The following is a 17,458-nucleotide window of genomic DNA, read 5'->3' on the forward strand; positions in this document are numbered from 1 at the left end:
TACACTCCTTCCACTGGGCTCTGCATACCAATACTCTCAGAACCCTGCAAGAACTCAAAGGAACTCAAGGAGCGGGCACCTGAGGCAGCAGGATCCACCCTAAACCCGGAGCCACCCTAATCCCTGAGCAGGGTCACCTTTCAACCAAAAATACCATGCGTCATTCCTACTTGGCTATGGCTCTCAGCATGTATTTGCAGTATTCCTAACTCACAGAGATTCAGGGGAAGCTTAAGGTTTTGCAAGTGTACAGATCCACTTTTAAGTCACAGAAAGTCTCAAAAATTTGGATAACTTTAGACTTTTATTGTTTATCAATCCCTTGAAATTTTGTAATCATGTCAGAAAAGATGATCAATTTAAAAATGTTAACCCCCATGGCTGAAGTTGGCAGGCATGTTGGAATCGATGGCACAGGCATTTCTATACTCTATTGGCAAATTTTCAAGAGAGAATCAACATAAAGAGGATCTATTCTAATAAGTAACAAAGGGAAAACAAGTGGAATCAGCTGTCTTCTCTTGGAGGGTAACCCATTTCCTGGGTCACAGCAAAACAGGTTGAAGGTGAATAACACGTTACATTTCAAACAGTTGTCCTTCTCCTCCTCAATTCCTAGTAGGTTTCTTTCTAAGTGAAAACCCTGGGGGGTGGCCCAGGTGAAGTTTGATGAGCAGTTGATGAAGAGGAGGGAGTGGCTCCACTGTTGTGGCTGGGCCTTGGCGTCTGGGCAGCTGCCTGTCCTGGACTCTGCACACGGGGCCACCTGGCCAGCAGCCACTGTTCAAGGGCCGTGTTTAGTGGTCTCAGTGATTTAAGAATCGAAACACATGGACATTCACTAGGTCTAATTCAAAATGATTTAGCTCAAGAAGGCAGAAAGACATCATAATAAGAGCAATAAGAACAGCAACAGACAGACAGTGTATTTTATTTCTTTAACACTTTATTGTTGACAAATATAAATTACCTTCAGGAGGTTTCCTGTTAAACGGCCAAACATGACCTCTTACTGTTGAGGAAGCCACAATGCGGGGAAATTGTGGGGGGAGCCACTGCCCGCCTCCTGCCCTCCTCCCAGTGCTCTGCCTCTGAGAAGCCCACTTTAGAACCAGGGCAGCAGTGTGCTGGCCATCTCCCACACTGTAACGCTCTGAGACAGAGGAGATCATGTATCATTTAACTTTTCATGAGAATGTCATCGCTATAAAACTCGCTATTGCAAACCAGGGTGATGCACGCAGGGCCCCACGTCTGCTCCCCAGCACCCACACATGGCCCCATGGTGGTGCTCTCTGGGTCCCCTCCCCAGGCCCTGGCCTGTCCCTCCCTGGCAGATTCCTGGAGTTCACTGGCTTGCTCCTGGTGTATGTGAGAGACGACAGGCGGCGCCCATTTTCACCCTGCATCTTAGCTGACAGATAACTTCATGAACTAAGGCAGACGAGGTAATAGCAACTCCATGTGGAGGTAACAGCTGGGACTATGAACAAGCCGCTTCCGGCCACAGCCCCAGTTAGGCTGACTCATTCACCAGGTCCCCTGTCCCTGAGATGGACAGTGCCACGTGGTCCTACATCAAGAGCGGAGGCTGTCACTCACTCTCTGGGAGCCCAGGAGAGACGGTCCCAGGCTTTCCTGTCCAAGTCTGCTTCCAAACCCCAGTGGAGACCCTCAGTGTTGGGGAGGCTGAGAGTGTGTGGTAACGGAGCGTCCTCTGTGCAGAAGGGAATTGAAGGCTCTGGGTGAGCCCCTGTGCCTGATGCTCAGGCCCTAGGTCCGCAGCTGGAGGCTGGGTTTTGAGATTCTGGTTGGGAGAGCTTGGTCTCTGTTTCTAGTGTTTGTGGAAGCAGAGAGCTGAACCTGGCTGCCACTAGATAAACGCAAGACCCCTGTACTTTGTTCACCTCTTGCCATCAATTCACACTGAACTGATAATGTTTCATGACTAAATAAGATTTTAAATGATGTTAGGTAAATTCTAACGAGTGACTAATGAGAAAAGCTGGATCTGACTTCTTGTGTATCCTTGGACTGCACACCTCTGTGAATCGCCAGCCGACTCGCAGTGCCCACCACAAGATCAGCAAAGCCCTACGTAAGCCACACAGAGAGCCCACGTACAGCTTCCTGGGATCTCACACACAGGAGACCAGCCAGCACGGCTGGGTGTGGAAGATGGGGTCTTCCCTTCCCTTCTCTCCCTGGGAAGGTTCTCCTGGGAGCTGTGTCTTCCAGGGAGACTTCCTTCTCCCCAGGCAGCCACCGTCCTCCCTGGGGCCACAGGGAAGTCCTGCTGTGCTAGCTCTTCCTGGGAGCCACTGGCAGGGCTTCCGGGGCCTCTTCTTCCCGAGTCTGCATGTGTGACAGGGAGCAGCAGTCCCTCCTGTCTTGCCAGTGTCAGGGTGGAGACAAGAGCACGTGCAGCGGGGTCGCCAGCCCTGACTCCACGGGGTCTGCACAGGTTCCATCCGGGTTCACACTGGGCCTCACCACCGTCTGAGCAGCAAACCTGGTGAGAGAAGAGGGTCCTGCGGCCCTTCCTGGGCTCTGCGCTCTTCCTGGGTTTACCTCTGCCTTCTTGTCATGGAAATCTTTCCTTTCTGTGATCCTGCTTGGCTCTTCCTAATGTCATTCAAAGCTCACCCTTCAGTACTTTTTGTTCCATTGACTAAGAAAATTGCAATCATTTGGGGAAAACCTGGGTGGACATAATAAGATCATCTTTGATCTGAAGAGAGCACAGTAGGTACCAGCGTGGGGGTCGCAAGGCTGTGGTGCTTCTGTCCCAACGCCGCGCATAGAGTCCTGCAGGGCTCTCTGAACCGCAGCTGCATTCCTGCTTCTTTTGGTACCGCGACTTTGAACAAGAAGGATTGGTGGTGAGAAGACGCCTTCCTGTGCCTCCCTCCCTTTGCAGTGTAATTGGGGGTGAGACCTTTCTGCCCCCGAGGAGCTCCGGCTGGTCTTTGGCTCACTTGTCAATCAATCCCAGTTCTTTAAGTTCCCAAGTACCCAGTACTGGGGTTTCTAGGGCCAGAGCCAAGGATGGTGCTGGTTGTCCTCAGGATCGCAAGTTACAGTGCCCCAGCCTGCACTGTGCTGCTGCTTCTGGGAGAAACGGGGACCAGGGGCAGAGGGGAGGAGCTTCTTAACCGAAGCACTAAGGATTCCCCGCTGCAGGAGTAGACCTCGCTGGCCCTGCCTCCCATCACTCTGCCCCTCTCTGCCCCAGCCTCCCTGGGTAAGAAATGCTGTCCTGTCTGGGCAGTCACTCCCACTACTGGCTTGCCTCAGCACAGCCCAATGGACTGGGGCTCACATGACCAATAGATTGTGTCCTGCAGTTCCCCAGCAGTGCCTCCAGGAGAGTGGACTCTCTGGGTTGAGGGTGGAAAGGGGATTGGGAACCAGATTGCGCCATGAGAAGCAGTGGACCTTCCAGGTGCCCACCTTCAATAATCAATAAACAAAGGACGTGCGCCCAGCACGTCAGGATATCACCGGTGTGATTCTGAAATTCTATTCTCATTTCAGAGATTAGAGACCACCAGATGTAACCAATAATAACGGAGATCTTTCTAAAGAGATAAGTGATATTTTCCAATCCTTAAAATTGAACCTATCTCATAATGAACACTTAAACCACGGACATTCAGCAATCAATGTTCAATTTAAAATTATTTTTCCTAACTTGAAGCCTGCATCAGAATTTTGCAAGAGAACAGAAGATTGGGCAGCTATAGGATTATTAGAAACTTAGAATTCTTTATATTTCTTCAGACACCAAACGTGCATTGATTTCAATTCATTTGCTTCATAAGTTATGAATAAAAAATAGAGATATACATATATCCACATATGTAATTATATATAATAATCTAAATGCATTACAATATATTTCTTGGATATCCATACTATATTCATACTTATATTTTATTATATTTATTATTTACCGTAAATAAGTACATGGTATACACATCTAAGGTTGTAGTATACATATCTAAGAACTATAACCTACAGAGCATTCCCCCATTTAGTATAAGTAACACCTTAAGAATAAATAGATTGAAGTTAGCAATACGTGAATTCGAAGATACAACTCAGCAACATGGCAGAGGAGTATTGGAGATACTGCTTTCATGGATTCGGTTTTGTCTGCATGACTGAAATCCACATTTTTGGCCAGCACCGTTTGACCTGTCAATACAGTATAGTAAGTAAATTGAGTTTTAAACATATGCATAGATGTGGTTCTGCTTTCCGTTTAGCTCTCAGTTTCTGAAGGCTTCTTGTACTACGTCTTGCCATGTCGTTGACAGGAGCACTTCAGAGCATTGTTATTAACTGCGTGAGCTTGAAGCAGGCATTTACCAGGCTGATAGCTCTGATAGCTCATGTGTTGCTCATGGTTATTTGGAGGTTAAAGAGACTGTGCACATGAAATGGCTATCACAGCACGGACAGTGGTGGCCGTGGCTGGTAGGGGGACTTCCTGGTTATGTTCTTCGTTTATGAAGGAGGAAAGGTTTTAAAAAACATAGATGGCGCAGAGGGAAGCCCAAGGTACCGTCCAGTCTCTTCCTTCAGATTTTGCACTCAGTAATCGGATTGTTTTAGAAGCAGTAAGTAGAGGAGATGGTTTTGTTTTTAGAAATAGAAATGTCACTATTCACCTAACACTGCTGGGGCCTTAAGGGGCTTCACGTGGGTTCTTGGAGGTGAGCCATGATCGTGGATTTGCGTGGACAGCTTTCCACAGTTTGCTTTCTGTCTTACACAGGTGTAAGGTGTTTGCAGAGCGCCTGACTCAAGGCCAGAGGAGAGTTTGTGGCCTTTGATTATTACAAAGAGAAGGTGCGCGTGGGTGAGAAACTTCTGTCTCCCTGTCCACAGAAGTGTCTGGAGGGAAGGAAATAACAGGGCAGGGTGCTCCTTGCAGTGGAGGGACTGGGGGCCTGGTGTCCTGACATAGAAGGCCTTCAAGAGCAGACAGCCATGCTGCCGGGGCACAGGGGCCAGGCAGGCGGCGAGGTAGAGGGCAGAGGGTCTGAGGTGTCAACATGAAGGTGATGATCTTTCCCTGAAGAGGCCTGGAGCCACCATCCCTGTGATAGTCCAGGTTTGGTCTCCTCCTCCATATCTTAAGGTTGACTGTGCCGTTGACCAAAAAATGTCACTTTTGAAATTTCTCTATTAAATATCCCCTTTGCTGAATATCTGGACTATGGGTTTAAGTAGCAAAAGGAAGTGCTAAACAGAGGAGAAGGAATATAAGGGAAACTATTTTCAGTCAGTGTGGAATTCCCTAAAGGCCCAGCAGGATGCCATCAGCACATTTCCCAAATGGCCCGTGTGTCCCCAGCAGTCCAATTGATGGAGTCGTGAAAGTTGGCAACTTAGGCAGTGTCTCAAAATTAATGACTCACCCTCCAGAATGAGCAAGAAGAATACATCCCAAAGGCTGGAAACAGAAGTCCTCTCAGCATATTAGGCTGGTGCCCCTGGCCCAGCATCCACAGCCCTAAGAGAAGGGTCCAGATGCAAGTAGGCCATCTACACCAGCCAGAGAGCAGCCAGCACACCCGCCTGTGACCCCGCCACTTGGGAGGCTAAGGCACAGGATCCCAAGGCCCAGGCCAGCCTCAGCAATGTAATGAGGCTGTGTCTCCAGAAATAAATAGGGCTGGGGGTGCACAGTGGTAGAGCACCTCTGGGTTCCATCCCCAGCACTTCAGGGAAAAGAAAAAAAGAGTAGAGCAGCCACTGAACATTCTTCACAAAGGTGACTCTCTTAACTAGATGGGCCAAGTATTTTAGGAGAATTCATTATAGCCTGGAAGAATCATGCAGACTGGTTTTTACAAAGCGGCCATTAGCATTTTGGAAGATCAGCATTTGGTCTGAAGACTGTCTCTCTGCCTCAGGACGCTGAGGGCTGATCTTTACCTTGAACTCTGAAAGGAAGGTGGATTAGAGAGGATTAGGTGAAGCTGGTTCAAGTTTCTGCTTCCTAATTCCATGCACTCCCTTTGTTCTCCTAAGGCTCAGTTCCTGCGCTACTAGTTTAGACAACTTGGTGTTCTGTGTGCTCACCACTGTTTGGTTCCTGAGGATTTTATGTCAAGGGAGTATTGCTGCTCTTCATACTAAGTGATAGATTTCCTCTGGCTTCCATTTGTTTGGGGTTGAATCAATCAGGTAGCACTCTGTGCTTATGAAATGTGTAGGGTTTCCCCACTTCTTCAAGGTGGCCACCCAGTGAGTGGCATGAACACCCATGTGTACATCCATACAAACACAAGTTCATGGTTTTCCATACCAGTGCTGGGAATTAGTTGTCCCCAAATCCATATATGTGGGCTGTAATCATTTCTTAATTTATTAAATAAATTCATGCATCCTGAATTCATACCCTCAGTATTACTGATAGTTTCCTGATATTCTTGAGGATTTTTAAATGTGAGTAATTTTGTAATGATTTTCTAGCTGACTTTTTATTTTTAAATCAAGGAATTATCTTTTGAAATTTTAAGTAAAATTTATTATTTTAAAATCATACATAAAATACCTCCAAATATGTCAATACTATTATTTAAATACTGACATGATGGTAAGTATGTTAGTCTATTTTATAAGAGTTTTTTTTTTTTTTTTTTTTAAAGTAGATAGGGTGTTTGGAGTATAATGAGTGTCCAAGTTCTCTTCCATTGGAGACAGAAAACCAGAAAGTTTGTCTGTAAACCGCTCTGGCCTCAGGATGGGGTGATAATGAACCCTACATGTCCCAGGGTTGAGGTGTGGGTCTGCCCTGCTGGCACAGGGCATCTGTGGCTTCACCACGCATCCAGTGACAGCTTTAGGTTTCATCTTGAGGCTTTTCGTCTTGTTGCATTTTGCTTTCTCTTCAGGGGCCTTCGCCGTTACTCCTGCCACCAACTTCCCAGGTCAGTGCCCACCCTGGCTATGCTGAGCACAGTAGCAGGTGGAGGTGTGTCAGTGTGCTCTAGGCCGTGGTCGACTGTTTTCTTTTAATTGAAGTGCAATCAGTGATCAGCAAGGCACAGTAGGTCTGAGACTTAGGGATCAGAGAGCACTGACACTGAGGGGGGCTCACCGTCTTGTTTTATAGGATGCAGAAGCATAAAATTCAGGTCAAATGTGTGTGTGTGTGTGTGTGTGTGTGTGTGTGTGTGTGTGGTGTCTCTGTTTTATTTTCAAATTATTTCACCAAGAAGTTTTGTTTCTTTTTTTAGAAATGTCAGATTCTAGGTATGATTTTTAAAAGAACTAGAATATAGCCATAAGGATGTAACAAATTGTTCTTACCAGAAAATAATAAGTTGTTCCTACCAGAGTATAACTGGTTTATCTTTTACAAGGAATTGAATTCATCTTGGGCAGGTAACTCTTTTGGTAAAAGTGGGACAGTTTGCTGGGTGTAGCTCAATGGGGGTGGGGCTCCAGGCAGGTGTGAGCTGCAGGTTCCATCCTTGCACCACACGTGAAAGAGTTTGAAGACGAACATGTTCCAAGGGCGGTAGCCACTGCAAGCGCTGGGTTGCTGACTCTGTCCTCCACCATCACTGCACCTGGGCAATCTCCCCAGCACACGCGTTCATTCCTCGGGAGGGACGAGTACTGGGGATACTGTGAAGACATTCCTGCCACTCAGGGAGTCCCAGGGGGTCTTAGGGGGTCTGTGGCAGGATGGGGAACAAAGATAAAACATACTTCCTGTCGTTCCCAGGGGACTTGACACGGTCTGTTGCTTCCAGGTCCTATTTCCTTCCATCCTCGAATCTAGTTGAGGGCCACAGAGGAAGGAGAGCACATTGAAAATCAGCGCTAGGTCTGGGGGCGGGGAATTAAAGAAGGTTTAAAGGGATCATCACTAAAGCCCTCATGTCAGACTTGCCCTGTCTTGGCTTGGCATGCACATTTCCATCTCTCTGACAGCTTCTTTTACGCGTGCATTCCCCAGACATGCTCAGAGCCTCTCCACAGCTCAGGCTTCGAGCGCCCAAACAGCCAGCAGAGGAGCGATTTTCTGTTCCTCCCAACTGAATTATCCCAACTATCACCCTGATCTCCTGTCTCTGACTCCTGTGGCTGCAGAACCTGCCTGCAGTTTTTGCTCAGTCAGGATCAAGAACCACACATTGCAGGCTCTCCTTAGGATGGAAGTATGATTCAGGGCTGCCAAGGACCCCTGCAACCCCAGTACCCTAGAGTTGGGAGGGCGGAGCCACAGTAATCAAATGGGAGGTAGGTGCTGAGGGTGGGCTCACTCCCTCGGCTGGGGAGCCTGCTAAAACTCAGCTTCTGCATCCTAGTCATGGGGGTGGGATCTGAGTTTTCATTGATAACAAGTCCCAGGTCATGACGACCCTTCAGATGAGTGAGCCTCATGGGGTTAGCCAGACTCGAGAGTGAATCAGCACAGTTTGCACTGTACCTGAACTTCATAGCATGTCACACAGGCATTACATGTTTGAGGGTCTATTTGAATTTTTCAAATATCTGTTTCCCCAGCATATTGAACAACAACACAACTGCAGAGTTTTGAAATTGTAGCCCTCAAGTCTAGGCAGGTAGTGAGACCACACCAGGTCGTTTAATGCAAGGAATTTAATTTAGGAAACGAATTGCAAAGGTATTGGACAGACTGAGACAGCCCAGAATTAGACAGATGCAGAACACTGCCATCCCTAGGGCTCTAAGGACAAGGATTGTTTTGAGACCTCAAGGTCTAAGTCACCTGGCGGTGGTGGGGGTGGGGGTGTGGGGCTGGAGGCTGGAACCAGAGCATCCTGGGGCAGATGGTAGTACATTAGAGTAAAAGGGCCTTGGGGCTTTCCAGAATACGTCCCCTTTCCTTGCTGGAAGAAGTTGGCACAATCATCACCAGATTTAAGTGTTTTCTGCTCCTGGGCCGGTGGCCATGCCACTCCTCACTGACCTGTGCTGACTTGGGACTCTGTGGCCACTGCAGAGCGGAGCAATGTTAAAAGTAACTTGCGTATTTTACACAAGCTCCTGTTGCACTCCCAGAATCCCACAAGGGAGCCCTTGATGCCCTTCAGATTTCCAGAATGCAGAGAGACTTAGCCCACAAAGTGGACCAGGGGGTTGAAAAGCAGAGGAAGAAGGAAATGTCCCAAATGCATGGGTTTTGACTACTATTTTGATAACAAAATTGAAGGTTGATTTGCCCAAGAAAACACCTGACCCTATGATGTATTTAACAGCATTTGAGAATCCTAAATGAAATAGCTTCCCCCACCCGCTCTCCCCCTCGTTTGATCTGATTTTTAGAAGTTCAGGAAAGGACAGGACCTAGCGTCTACCCTCATTTTACAGACACAAAGTGAAACTTGCCAAGGTCAGCTGTGTACGAAGGCATCTGGTTAAAACCCATGTTTTAATTTACATACCAGCGTCAATCTCCTCCCATACAGCACTTATTGAAATGATTATAAAGATTTCAACTTTCTGGTGGGAATTATAAATCAAAGAGATGTCTGCAGGAAAGATAAGAATCCAGAAATCAGCTCATAAGTAATTAAGTGTTGGTTAAAAAAAAAAAAGACAATTTGATTATTGCCTTGTTAATTATAATGAAAGTATTTAACTCTTAATAAAGGGGTTTATATTATTAATTTTCAAATACCTCATAAAAATAGTAAAATACCTGCTGTGCATTTGTGAGGAAATGAAAACAGACTTACCCAGTTTTCCCATTTAATGCGTAATATCTTTTTTATATATCAGATTTTATTCTTTTTGAAAAAGTTTTAATAATCAAGAAGAGAACAAAGTAATATAGGAGGAACCTGTCTACCTACCACCTAGAATTAACACCATTAATACGTCATAACTTTGGCTTTGGATTTTTATACAGCTGAAAAAAGCAGAGAATTGGAACTAAAAGTGGAGATCCTTTGTCTTCCTGCGTAGACCCTTTCCTGGCCTCCCCTCCCCAGAGACAACAATATAATCCATTTTATAAATCTCCCAGATTTTGATTTTTTAAATTCCTCTAGCTATTGGTTTTCCATAACAAATATAATGCACTGTGAGTATCTACAACTAAAATAATATATGTATTTAAAATAAGTATGGAAATGCTAGCCTACAAGATGTCGTCTGTGCTCTCTTGTTCAACCCCACCCGGTTTTTGAGGTTTAACCTTATTATAACATCCAGAGTTAGTTCCTTCTTTTTCCTTGCTGCGTGAATTCCCAAGGACAGGAATCCAGGGTCTTGTCCCTGGCTCCCTGCTGAGGCACATGGAGTCTCCTTTCACTTGTCTGTCGGGTCACCAGTGTCCTCATCCTGTACATGTCTTCAGAAGTGAACGCTGAGGATTTTCCCCAGGACATATGTTTAGTAGCAGTTCCTGCGGGGAGAGCATCAATCTGCGTTCTCTGATCAGGAGGAAAGTCGCATGCATTCAGGAGAGCAGCTGCACCCTGCGCCATGGTGACGTGGGCACAGTGGACACATTTTCTAGTCTCCCCGGTGGTCTGACCATAGGGCCTTATTGTGGACATTCTTCTACTCTAGGGTCATCTTACATTCCCCCAAAGCCTTTAGACTTTCCATCCTTGAAGAACATAATGGCACCTGTGAGGAATTCATTTGATCCTGTATTTTTAGTCAGGTATTCAATGATCTCTCCTTATGATTGGCGATGTTTGTTCATGCCCATCCTGATTTTTAATCTAAAACTGTATCAGTGATGTATTGTTTTAATGACTTAGTTCTTTTAATAAGTTGTTATTTTTCTTATTTGTTTTGATTGTCCCTAGGCCTTTATTTTTATATTTGAATTTTATAATCACTTTGTCTACTTATGAAAAATTCTTTTGGGATATTGACTAGAAACACATTTATTTATTAATATGGGGAAACTGTCCCTTTTAGGCTGCTGATTCTTTTCTTCCACAAATATGATCTGTATTTCCTTTGTTCATGTTGCTTATTCTTTTAATAATGTTCATAATTATTTTTTGTCAGTTTATTGCCCATCTTTATTTGAGTTTTTTTTCTAGGTACTTTTTACTATGTATTGCTACAATGAACGCCATTTTTCTATTACATTTTAATTTGTTTATTGGAATAATGAATCTTGAGTTTCCTTTGTTGATCTTGTATCTAGAAATCCTGCTGACTTTTCTTATTAGTTCTAATAATTTTGCTGTGGTGTATCTTACTAAATTGTACTGTATGTGTCCACAGATATCTTTATTCGCTGTTTTCTTGTGTATCTTGTTTCTTCTTATTTTATTGCATTGGCTAGCACCACCAGTTCATTGTGGAAAATTTGTGATGGCAACAGATCTTCTGGTCTTTTTTTAAAAAATTTTGATTTGTTTTAATTAGTTATATGACAGTAGAATGCATTTACGCACTTTGATATACATGGATCTTCTAGTCTTGTTCCCAAGTGAATGACAATACTTCTAAAGATTTGAAAGATTTGTCATTAACAATGTACCTTCTTAGAGTTCCAAAGGTATTTTGTGACTGAGACCAAACCTGCTTTCTAAATAATTCCCCTTCTGCTCCCTTCCTTGCCAAAACTCTCTTTTAAATGGATGCTAAGTTTCTTCTAGTGTTTTTCTGTACCTGTTAAAATGATCACAGCAATTCTCTCCCTTTCTTTGCTTGTAGGTGAATTACATTGATGTATGTTGTGATGTGACGTCGTTCTTCATTCGTGGTGAAGACCCCATCTGGTCATGATACACTAGGTTCTAGTTTGCATTTATTTTCATTAGTGAGATGAGAGTCTATTTTTTTCTTCTTATATGATCCCTTGCTTTCAAATTTATGTTAAAGAGGAAATGGGATAACTTTCTCTATTGTTCTTCCTCTAAAATAATTTGTACTAAATGAATATATTTCTTTAATGTCTGGTGAACATTCTAGGAGTTGGAAAGGGCATTGACGCTAATCAGACTGTATTCTTTTTTTCTTGAGTCACAGAGATTTTAAACTTATTGATCATCTTGATCATAGCTTTGTTTTATGTTGTTTCAGTTGATATGATAATTGTAGTTTGATGACTTCTGCTTTCTTGATATCATTTAAACATTTTGCCCAATATTGTGAAGTCTAACACAAAACTTACCTACAAAAATTATTTCAAAAGTCAATTTTTTGTTTTATTGTCATTTTTCATGTTTATGTTATTTTGTTTTTTCTCATTTCTACAGCCTGATTATATCCCTTCTTCTGTTTTTTGTCAATTTTGCTCTCTGTCTTCTGAATTCCGGAGTTGAGTCTCCAGTTGAGATTTCCAACGGTTTTCTCCACCCTGAGCCACAAAGGGTCCCTAAGTGCCTCTTGGATCATTCTAGAACTTCCACTGTAGTGTTTCCTTTCTGTTTAGTTCTAAATATGTTGTCTTAAGTTGCTTCAAAAATAAAACAACAAGCAGTTTGTCAGAAAAGTGCATCTGACACTCCATGTTTCCCTTCCTTCATCCAAACTCAGGGATTTTTACCATTAAATAATGAGACTTTTTGATTCTTATGAATACAGGATGAGTGACTTCTATTTCTGTGTGGACTTACTTAAACTGTGCTGCTCATTGCCATGACAACTAAAAACCTCGCAATTTAGCAAATATCTGAGACAAAACCTGCTTTCTAAATAATTCTCCTTCTGCTCCATTTCCTTACCAAAACACTCATATGTGTAACGATTTCCTGAAGAGCTAAAAACCTTTTCTCTGCAACTGTGCATTTGTTTTTCATTATTTTATGAGACCATTTTTATTTTCAAATAGAAGAATCCAAAGAAGTAGAAAAGACTGTGGTTTTACCAAAGCATCTTGCACATTATAATACTTAAAAATTTAAATAACTACACAAAAATGCAAAATACCAGTGAAAAAATGTGCAACTCTTATTATAAAATCACCATGCATTATGGACAAAGCAGTGGTTAAATTTGAAAATTAATCATAATATTTGTGAAAAATTGCTTCAAGAATTGTATAGTTTATTGAACCAAGAAAAAGCCGTGTATTCTCACCTTTAATACATGTTCTCGAGAGAGAGCGAAAATAGACTTATCAGATCTATGAGAATATGACATTTTTGCTATCAAACAGGTTTTTTTCTTTTTGAGAGTGACTGTTGTTATGTCCTTTGCAAACATTATTTGGGAGTGAAAGAGTTTCAGTGCAATATCTAAGAAATTCAGTGACTTAGAAGGCTAATAAACCCCTCTAGCTTTCTCCTTCTCTAGCTCTTTCTTGGGCCAGGATCCCACACAGAGGCTGAAGCCTTTGTGTCTTACACAAAGGCTGGAATTCAGGGTGATGCCGCCGGCCTGCTCTGCCCCATTCCATGCATTTGGCCTTCCAAGCCGGGATAACCTGTCTACCTGGCAGGGTTACCCCAGTCTCTTGATGACGCCACAGTGCCTGTCACTTGGGCCCAGTGGCAGTTCTGCAGGAATAAGTAAAGCTGCGGAGCCGTTCAGGGAGGAGCAGAAGGTCCTGTTCTGCCTGTGGTCCCTGCCCCTGGGAAAGCCCACCCCAGGAGAGCTGTCTGCGCACTGTGTGAGCACCCTTCCATTTAGCTTTCTCACAGAGCTGCACGTGCCTTGCAGCTGAAGGACGTCCAGCAGTCTGTCTGCCTCCGGCTGGCCCTCGCCTCTCTTCACAGTGTCCTGTTAGGAGCAAGTCCTCCTCGCCCAGCTCTCCACAGGTACCCGAGTGATGCATGGCAAAGGAACAGATTTGTGGCTCTCATTTGTCGATTGTTCCCAGAAGTAATCAGGCCTGAGCGAGGGTGACTGCATTGCATCGGCCCTGAGGTTGGTGGTGTTCTCTCCCTTGTGCACGTGAAGAACCTCAGAGAGGTGAAGTCAATGGTCCAGGTTTCACAGTGAGCTCGTGATGGGTTAGGGTGTGAACCTGATGTGCCCGACTTCAAACACCTGACCTTTTCCTTCAGGAAAGTGAAAAAAAGGTACTTGTTTTAAAGCTAAAAAGATTTTGAATCAACCCTTTGAAACTTGGTAATTTTCTCCCTTCCACTGAAAATTTTATCGTGCATGACAATTATGAACGATCGTGGGATTCATTATGCCCTATCCGACACCATGCCATTTTCTGCACCGTGCCATATCCTGCATCACGAGGCATCCCTGCATGATGACGTCTCCGTGATTATGCTGTATCCTACATTGTGCCATATTCCTAGGGCACATAACACATTTTGATCACTGTCCTTTCCCATACCCTCCCTTCGCTCTCCTCCCATCTGCTGCATGTTCTACTCCACTGATCTCCCTTCTATTATTAATTAGTATGTTGTAATCATATGTCACACACACACGATTCACTCTAGTATATTCATACATGGACAAGTGTATCGTGATAGGTTTGGTTCCCCAGTACTGTCCATGCCTGCCCCTCCTTCCCCCCTCTAGATGGTCTTCTTCTTCTCTATTGATTTGTCTTCTATTTTTGTGAGGTTCCTTTTTTATTTCTTTGGTTTTTTTCCTCTCTGGCTTGCACATATGAGAGAAAACATTCAATTCCCGACTTTCTGAGTCTGGCTTACTTTCCTTAGCATCATGTTCTCTAGTTATTTCCATTTACCAGTAAATGCATAATCTCAGCCTTCTCTGTGGTGAGTGAAACTCCATTCTATCTGTGAACCACATTTTCTTTATCCATGCTTCTGTTGACGGGCACCCAGGTTGGTGCCATAGCGTGGTGACTTTGAATTGTGCTGCTATTAACCTTGCTATGCCTGTATCAGTGTAGTAAGAGGACTTTAATTCTTTCAAGTAAATAACAAGGAGTGGGATAGCTGGTCATATGGGGGTTCCACTACTAGTGTCTTGAGGAATCGTCATACTGCTTTCCAAAGCTGCTGTACTAATTTGTAGTCCCACCCATCCTGCATGAGCACACCCTCGCCAGCCTTTGTTATTTGCATTCTTGATGACTGCCCTTCTGACTGGGCTGAGATGAAATCTCAGTGTGGCTTTGATTTGCATTTCCCTAAGGATGTTGACCACCTTTTCATATATCTTTTGCTCATTTTTACTGCTTCTTTTGAGAAATGTCTTAGATCATTTGCCCATTATCATAAAGTTAAATATCTATGGATTTGACAGCCCTGAGTGCAGGGCTCTTCTGTGTTCCTTTGTGTCTGGGCCCTGGCATCCAGCACAGGGCTTTGCAAAACTAGGTGCTCAATCCACGTTTACTGGAAATGACTGAAGTAAGACCTCGCTTAAAAGCTGCTTCCGGGAGAAGAGTCCTGTGGTAGGTTGGAATGAACATACAGAGTCCTGTATGTGCTGTGATGCCTCCTTCCTGCGGGGGTTCAGACTGTCACCTCTCCCTTTGAATCAGAGCTGGCCCACTGATGTGCCCAGACAATATAGCTGGCCTGTTGGAGGACAAGAGACGCACACCTGAGCTGCTCCAGCCAGGAGCCAGCCTGCTGTGAGGCTGTGGGCCACGTCCTCCTAGACTTGCCCATGCCTGTTGGGCTGCCCCAATGACACAAGAACAAATGTCTATGTCACTGGTTTAGGTCTCGGAGTCTTAGGGTGCTTGGTCATCCAAACACAGCCACTTTGCTAGGTCACTCTCGAATTCAGAGCTCTTTGTGGCTGCCCTGTGGAACCTCCAAGTTCAAGCCACTGCATCTATATCTGACTGTGGAATAGACAGTTCTCCATCCCACAAGTGATGGGAGGAGTTCTGAGGTGCTCCCCCTTCCAGGGTCTTTGGCCCGTCATCTTCTGGGCCATTAACATCTCAGCCCTTTGGATGATGAAAGTGCTTATATTAAATTGCAAAGATCCACAGAAGTGCTGGACAATGTGCAGCAGCCAGAACCTCACCTCATGGGGGCAGGAAATGGGGAGCTGCTGCTCAGAGCTACACAGCAGCTCAGGCAGGATTTGCTGGCAGAAAGACTAAAGCACAGGCGATGGCCACCGTGGACGGGGTGCTGTGTCAGGGTGTTTTCCCCACTGAGTGGACTAGAGCTGTGCTGGCCACAGGGACTGGGCATGCATGTGAGAAGATGGACGTGTTCATTTGTTACACATGTAAAGTCAGATCGTTTACCTGAAATACACGCAGCACAATTTATTTTTAAATTCCAGTAAATTCCAGTAAAAATATGAAGGAGGGGTTTGGACTGGAAGTGAATGATCACGAGGGGAAAGGACTCAGTCCAGGGAGCAAGATGAGTGCAAAGCTGAGCAGCAGGCTGTGCCGCGGCCACACGAGGGTGGAGAGGGACGCGGAGCCCAGACTTGGTGCATTATGAGTGTGTCTGGTCACAGGGTCAGCAGCTCCTGGTGTAGTTGACTCACCTCTTCGCTAGGTTTTAATGTTTTTAATGGATAACAGCAAGCAAAAGATCTAGATTCCTATTCTGAGCCTACCACTTAACATTAATGAAATCTTTAGTAAGACATGTATGTCTTGAGAATCTTAATTTTCTGGGTCCCTGAAACGGTGCTTGTCGCACCCCATCTGCCTGTGCGGGGCTTAGCCTGCTTGTCTCTGGCTTCATTTTGATTTCAAGACCTGTGAGTTTATAACTCCCAGTCAGGGTGAGTTTGAAAATGTCAGTCACGTCCAACTAGCTGATGCTTTAGAAATATATTTTGGATCCATCAGACCAAGTCAGTACCTTACGACACCCCGACTCAGACCGTTTTCTGATTGGAGTTCCTGGAGTTGAAATGATGGCGTGCCACTTTTTTTTTTTTTCCAAAATTTTTTTAAATCCACATTTTCCAATGATATTCTCCTCCAAACTGACAGTAATTTGGGATTTTTTTTTTGTTGTTAAAAATATGTGTTAGCTCCAGACTAAAGACTATTCAGAATAATCAAGGTGAGTCATAAGTATGGCTTTGAAACGTGGCCTACATATCGTTTTTCTAGAAACAAATTCCAACTATCTCATGATTAGGTCTCCTGTTCTCTCCCTCCTCTCCCTCAGGGCCACCTCATCTTCTCCCTCCTCCTCCCCCTTCTCCTCCTCTCCCTCCCCCTTCTCCTCCTCTCCCTTCCCTTCTCCTCCTCCTCTCCCTCCCCTTCTCCTCCTCCTCTCCCTCCCCCTTCCCCTCCTCCTCTGCTCTCTCCTCCTGCTCCTCCTCCTCTCCCTCCCCCTTCCCCTCCTCCTCTGCTCTCTCCTCCTGCTCCTCCTCCTCTCCCTCCCCTTCTCCTCCTCCTCTCCCTCCCCTTCTCCTCCTCCTCTCCCTCCCCCTTCTCCTCCTCTCCCTCCCTCCCCCTTCCCCTCCTCCTCTGCTCTCTCCTCCTGCTCCTCCTCCTCTCCCTCCCCCTTCCCCTCCTCCTCTGCTCTCTCCTCCTGCTCCTCCTCCTCTCCCTCCCCCTTCTCCTCCTCCTCTCCCTCCCCCTTCCCCTCCTCCTCTCCCTCCCCCTTCCCCTCCT

General features: G+C 45.0%; 1 protein-coding gene across 1 annotated transcript in view; it reads left to right on the forward strand.

The window, feature by feature from the left end:
- The window catches only part of Myo16 (myosin XVI), a 403,324-nt gene that overhangs the window by 215,096 nt on the left and 170,770 nt on the right, over window positions 1-17,458 (forward strand). The window lies entirely within an intron of this gene.

Source organism: Marmota flaviventris, chromosome 4 (assembly GCF_047511675.1).
Source record: "Marmota flaviventris isolate mMarFla1 chromosome 4, mMarFla1.hap1, whole genome shotgun sequence".
Taxonomy (NCBI): Eukaryota; Metazoa; Chordata; class Mammalia; order Rodentia; family Sciuridae; genus Marmota; species Marmota flaviventris.